This window comes from Brassica oleracea, chromosome C2 (genome assembly GCF_000695525.1).
Source record: "Brassica oleracea var. oleracea cultivar TO1000 chromosome C2, BOL, whole genome shotgun sequence".
In the NCBI taxonomy this organism is placed as follows: domain Eukaryota; kingdom Viridiplantae; phylum Streptophyta; class Magnoliopsida; order Brassicales; family Brassicaceae; genus Brassica; species Brassica oleracea.
The window spans coordinates 39,393,393-39,400,216 of record NC_027749.1 but is presented as its reverse complement, the minus strand read 5'-3'; the positions used below and the strand labels follow the sequence as shown (position 1 = coordinate 39,400,216).

Below are 6,824 nucleotides of genomic sequence, written 5' to 3'. Positions count from 1 at the left end.
TTCTTAACCATTTTTAACTGAATATTTGTATATTTTTACTTTTTCTGGAAATTAATTTATAACTTTGAGTTTTTTTTTGTTTTTTCATCACAAATATTGTATTAGTATAAATTAAATTTATAAGTTTCGAAATTAAAAAAAAGAAAGAATAATATGTTTAACACCATAAACATGAGTAATTTAGTTTGATGTTTTTGTATTCTATTTGTTCATTTATTTTTCTTTGAAGCTTTGAATAATATTTATGAAGTTGTAAATTAGTTTGGATGATGTCGAGGGGAACAATAATTTTGTACTGCTTTGATTAGTTTTTAAAATATAACTTACTTGGTTAATGAAATTAATATTTTTACATTTATATATTTTAGGATTGTTGCTTTGATAATTGTTTGAAAAAAGTTTCTAATTCATCCCGTATAAATAGTAGCACAATTGTGGATATTTGATAATAGTTCTTTATTATTATTTTAAACGAAATCTCACGAAATATTTTTAACTGTGACGCACGAATTCCTTTTTTGGCACATACATCTGCTCCTCCTGGTAGCTTATGGTAATGATTTGGAGAAGCTCTTGGTAAGGTGTTACGTGCATGATTACAAAGATTCTCACCGAGGCTAATGTAACAAACTCGATACTGAGTTTTTTTAATACTACTGCTCAATGGGAGGAAACATTTGGTAGAAGATACAGGAAAGCCAATACAATGTATACCATGCGCATGTCAGAACTTGGCCTTATGCTTCTGATGTTTTGGCCAAATAATCAACTGCGGAAAGGAACTCCCTACATTTAATCCAATTTCAAGAGGTGGAAGTTGTTGAGAGGTAGTTTCTTCAGGGTTTCCTATTGTTTATAATTTAGTCTTGTGATCCTTTTTAAAAACCTGCAGGTTCTACTTGGAGATTATTGAAATTTGAGGTTAGAAACATACCAAATAGACATTAAGAAAGCTCTCGGTTGTGATTAGTAAAACCCATCACGATTCCATTGTAGATGCTGAGCAAATGCCGTTGTATAGGTTTTAGGAATGGTGGTATTTCGGCTTGTCGAGGAGCTGGATCAAACTGGACGAAATTCTGCTCCTCTCTTATCTTTAGAATCGCTGCAAAGTTTCCACATCAGTAGCAATTCAATGTTGCATAAAAAGTTTGAGAGATCAATGATTCAGTCCACAATTGTAAAAACGTAGACAGACCAATCATACCCTTGTTAGAGCCCTGAGCAATTGAAATGAACATACACACCTGCACCAGTTAAAACCTTCCATGAGAAGCTTGATGTGCTCTTGATGTGACATTGAGTCCATTGTTAACATTGAATTGAGCTGTCCAAATGTATAACCAACCCACATCGATCATGGGGACCATAGTAAATCACACATTGGTCCGTTGTGTGACACCTAGACATAGTTCAAATAGATTATTGCCAATAAGATATTCTTTTTCTCTTTCAGAAAACAACTTAATACCAATTTGGAAGTTAGCATTTGAACGTTAAGAGAGCGAAAGGAGGGTGAGGCCCATCAACAATTCATAGCTCTTCAAATCCAATCAGAGATAAGGAGTTAGGCAGAAGAAAAGGAGAAGGTAATACCTCCTGTAGCCAATCCAAGCTCCGGATATTATCAAGTGTATTCAGAAAAAGTGAAAGCCCTCCATGCAAACATAAAACTTGTAAGAGATAAAAATTTACGAAGTCAAATGGTGTCGCTGAAATACCAGTTTGAAAGAAGAGCTCAAACCTAAAAACCATAAAGGTCAAGGCATTTGCATTCCCGTACTTTTCGAAACATCGTCCTAAAAACCATAGCTGAAGAAGAGAAGCCAAACACACATCAAACAGGTAATGCTTTTTCTTTTATTAGTTAGGAATCTAAAGTATGCACGCTGAGAGTCACAAGTAAGAAGACATTATTAAGCTTACACTTGAGTAATCTGTCGGCTCTTGATATTCCCTTGCAAGATTGCATAACTGAGAAAAGTTTGAGCAATTTTCAAATTTCACATGAAAGAAAATGATATACAACACAGAGAGAACATAAATTTTCAATCTTTGTGATAGCAGTGACAGCTAAATATGAAAACAAACGACCAAAGATATCCATACCTATAGGGGAAGCCTTTTTTGAGCAAGTGAAGGTGATCGAAGATCCCCCGTCGTCTTAGAATCACCTGACATGGTCTGAAAGCCTCTAATTGAGAAATAACATAATTGATATGAGGGTTTAACCTAAAATTGATATAAGAAATCGAAGAATGGAAACAAATGACAATTGAGTGGCGTTAGAGTACCATTGAGAGGTTCCACAGCAAAATCCTTAAACTCGAAATTCTTTTCTTTCTTTTCTATGCGACTAGTTTTTGTAAGTAAATGAGTTCTGATATTTATATATCTCTCACATATGAAACCACTGAGAGAGGTGAAGAGAAAAATCGGGTAAAGCACATCCATCTATAGCTTAAGATTTTCCAATGGAAGTTTTTGGGTGTGCTTGGAATTAAGTCTCAATGAAGCTGGTTAGCAACTTATATACAAACAATAAAGAGAAAGAGGTAGAACAAAACAATAGAGAAGACATTTAAAAAGCATAATTGATTGCTAGGAGCTTGCAGTAACGGGGTTGAAGACGAAGTGGAAGAGACGGGAAGATGAACTCTGGACGCTTCAGACAAAATTAGAGCTAGGCAAGATTGGACTTGATATGGGGCGTACGTAAATGTAAGAGCATCTTTATCCTTAGAACCCATTAGGGTCTTTTAATCAATTGTTTAGTAATAAATTTGTGTTAAAAACTTTAGTTAAGAAACACCTAAATTTGTGTCCTCCATTGCAAGTTTCTTAAAAAAAAATTGAAAAAACTTGAGAAAGAAGAAAGAACCTGAGAAGGAACATTTGATCTTGTGAATACACTTTCATTATTCATCAACTCAAGGGAATGAATTAACGATAGGAATCTCTCGATGATTATTATGATAATCATGAATCTGTTAAAACGTAAAGCAGTCCAACTTAAACAAAGCATGGTAAAACGAGATACACTAACCTCTGATGGTGCAGGCTCCGATGAAAAGGGAAATGATATAAATCTGCCTAACATCCCGGCCGCACCGTATCTCCGACTCTCCTTCATCGTATCCACAGAATCTCCTGCGCCTCAGCGGTGGTGATGACGGCCCCGGGATACATGACGGAGAGGCAGACGATGGGGATGGAGATGGAATTGGGAATTAGAAAGATAAGCAATTGTACTAAAATGATATTCTCTAGCTGAAAGAAACAGACAACTTCCAGATTATAAATCACCAAACAAGAAGCCCTTGCCTTTCTTGCACTCAATAAAACTATGAACTAACAACAGTTACAGTAATAACATTCAATAGCACAGACCAAACCAAGAAGAAGAAACATACAACTTATTAAATTATCAAATATCAATCACCAGACAAGAAGCCATTGCTTTTTTTACTCCAAACTCACAACGAATTACAATAATAGTATCAATCATCACACAAGATGCCATTGCCTTTTTAACACACAAGAAGACTCACAAACTAACAACGAGTTACAGTAATACTATGAAACACACAAACCAACCCCTAGAAGGGGAACTGGGATTGATTTTACTAAATCAAGTCAACTCTTATACTAAAACTTGAATTACTTATCAAAGTCTGAGACTTTAAGAATGGTGAAGGGTATGGTTCCAAGTGAAGATCAAAAGAGAAGAAAAAAAAAGGGACTGACTTTGATGAGAAGGATGAGGAGAGCGGTCAATGGCTTGAAGCTCTCTAGCTGGCAAACATGTCCTCAATCTCGAGGTTTTGATTGTTCGATGGCGTCTCCGGTGATGTGATTCCCGGAAAACGATCAGACGGCGACGGGGAAGAGTCAGAAGACGGTGGCGGTTGCGGTTGATAAACCATCCAGGACTTCACGTTGAGTCCCACGCCGAGGATGACGATCGTGAGGAAGCTCGTGATGTAGCAAGGAAGCTCCCGAGGAGGAGGAGGAGTCGTCGATGATTTTGTTCTTCGCAAAGTGATTTTGCCTTCCTCGTATTCTCCTCCCAAAACTCTATCAAAGCTACACGTGGCATACAAGAGACGTTGCTTGTGTGGCCTAATTAAGATATGTCTTCAATGATAATTGCCTTTTTTCATTTTTTTTAATTCCTAATTTTATTAAAAACCCTGATAAGATCCCCCGATAATGATAGCTCTAAGGACAGCCCAAAAGGAAGTTCTGTTTCGAGCTTCATTTTTCAGAAGCAGTAGTGACATGGCGAAAATGTTGTCTCTCATTGGTCGATTTATTTTAATGACGTGGACACATTCTCTTTTCAGTATTTGGATCTTTTAGTATTGTTAGATAAGTAAGCTCAAGATAATATTGATATTTATTTCTTAACAACCTTACTGGTGCATTTAGAGTCAATGTTATCTAGATAATATTTTGAGTTTTCTAAAAGCAATTATTTGAAGGTTTTTTTTACTAAGATTATTTGAGGTTTCTCATTTGCAATTATAGACAATAATTTCTGGTTACAGCTTTATACATCACATACGAGATTGTAAGACGGGATTTTGTTGTTGACATGCAGAGATAACTGGGTACTTCTTTCTCTAAGAAAAACTATTAGGTTTAACTGGTGACCATTGTAAAAACATTATAAATGAGTAGAAAAAAATACAGAGGAATAAATTATATGAATTAAAAAAATATCATTCCTTATCAATTTGAGTGAGGAACAAATTTGTTCTATATTACTCTAGAATAAAATGAATGAAAAAGAACGAAAAGGAAAAACTATTCCTTATAAATGGTAAAAAAAATTAGGAATAGCAAGAAATGCATTACTATTCTCTTTCATTAATTCATTGGTCATCAGTTAGACCATAAAATGTAGGACCATGCTGGCATTTGCATATCCCGCGCTCCCCCATGTTTATAATACTCCTTCTGATTTATTTTAATTGATGTTTTTAAATTTCATTTTATCTCATTTAAATAATTTTCAAAACAATTATGCAAAATTTTAATATTATTTAGTATTTTTGACCATTTGTATTCTATAATGTAATCTTTAATTATTGGATTAGTGTTAAGTAATGCAATATATAAAAATAAACAGAATTAATGAATTAATAATTTTTAATAAGCGTCCAATATTTTAAAATATCATCTAATTTGAAATGGAAGTAATATTATTATTTGAGCTATTTTGGGTTCAACAACCAATAGGATTGTGTTATTTCATATTCGATATCTTTTAAAAAATGAAACAAAATATTGTCAAGTTATATTATGTTTTTTAAATAAAAAGGTAAAAAAATAGTAGTAATTACAAAAAAGAAAGATTTAAAAAAATATATTTTTAACGTCGTGAGCAAAACACTAAATCCTAAATCCTAAACTCTAAATCTTAAATCATAAACCCTAAATTCTAAATCATAAACCATTGGATAAACTCTAGGGATAGAATCCAAGAATAAGTATTATTGTTTTACCAGGTTTATGACAGCTTATGTCATAACTTCTTTTTGTTTTGTAAGATCTCACATTTAAGCTTTTGTTCCGAAAATAGTTTACAATTCACAAGTTGTTATAAACTATTACGTGGATGTCTATATAAGCCGTAAGCCCATCTAGAGGTTCTAAACTCTAATCGTGTATTCCTATATATATGTATTGTGGTTGAATAATAATAATAACAACAAATTTTCTCTTTCTCTTAATTCAGAACATGTTATCGCAAGCTCTAATCCTAGCTACCTAATTAAAAAAAAAAAAACTTAGCAGCCGACTAAAATCTAAAATCTCTGATCGTGTCGATGAAAAAAAAAAACAAAGAATCGTACGTTGATCTCCGTCGAACCGATGACTTTCCTTCGTAACATATTCTCAATCACCAAACCATGTGGAGAGATAAGTAACTTTATGCTTAATGCTTCATAATTGAATGACTGATGATATATTAATTTATAAATCGTTTGTTATGCAATCAATTACTTGTCTTCCGAACGGTAGATGAAATAGACATCTCGGACATGACTTTGATGTGTCTTACTAGGATTTTATCATTATTATGCAAACAAAGCATTGTCATGAATCTCGTAATCAAAATATATATTGTGATATGTGGTTTTTTTGATGTGTTGTCATGATGTCAAATATTCTAGTGTTTATTATATATTGATTCGATCTTTTTTGTTCAGTTTATTTATCTATTACTGTTTTATTATAGCTTTAATATTGGTTAATGGAAAATCGTTGGTTTGTTTAGTTCACTGTGGGAACCGAAATTCGCACTGTCGATTTCCGTTTAAATAAAGAAACTAGGAAAAACCCTAATTTCTCAGAGATCCTGGATATCTGCTAATACCACACTCCAAACAAATCAGAATACGATAATGACAACGATAAAGTATAAAAATCGTAAAAAGAGGGCAAATAGAAGTCTTATTCCGAATCTGCGTTTGAGCGTTTACAACAAGGTAAGTGCCTAGGCTCCGAGAGCTGTCGGCGAGATTCCTAGTTCTAACAACCGTAAGACGGCTAAACCTAGTTGAGTCGCAGCTCGAATAACAAAAACGGAAAAATGCCTAAAATTGCTCTAAGTGCTAAGTTTGCTCTGGAAAATAAAATCCTCCATATGCCTCTCGCCTAGGACCCCTTATATACTGGCTCCAAGGTCGGTTTACGCTTTTCCTCTTCTGCCCTTAAGCCGCCATAGCATAAAAATGGAGATATTCCATTTTGTCCGATCTTCGTAATCATCTTCCAAATTTCGTATTTATCCGCGGAAACTTGACATTTATCTT

At 33.9% G+C, this 6,824-nt stretch overlaps 1 long non-coding RNA gene across 3 annotated transcripts; it reads right to left on the bottom strand.

The window, feature by feature from the left end:
* Positions 1–484: 484 nt before the first annotated feature.
* Positions 485–1,802, bottom strand: LOC106326388. Of its 3 annotated transcripts, none has more exons than XR_001267216.1 (3): positions 1,597–1,802; positions 1,208–1,402; positions 485–1,105 (listed from the first exon to the last, which is right to left on the bottom strand). It is a non-coding gene; the product is annotated as an uncharacterized LOC106326388 (long non-coding RNA). The 3 variants fall into 3 exon arrangements; XR_001267218.1 differs by having other exon boundaries at positions 485–1,094; XR_001267217.1 differs by having other exon boundaries at positions 1,248–1,402.
* Positions 1,803–6,824: the final 5,022 nt, after the last annotated feature.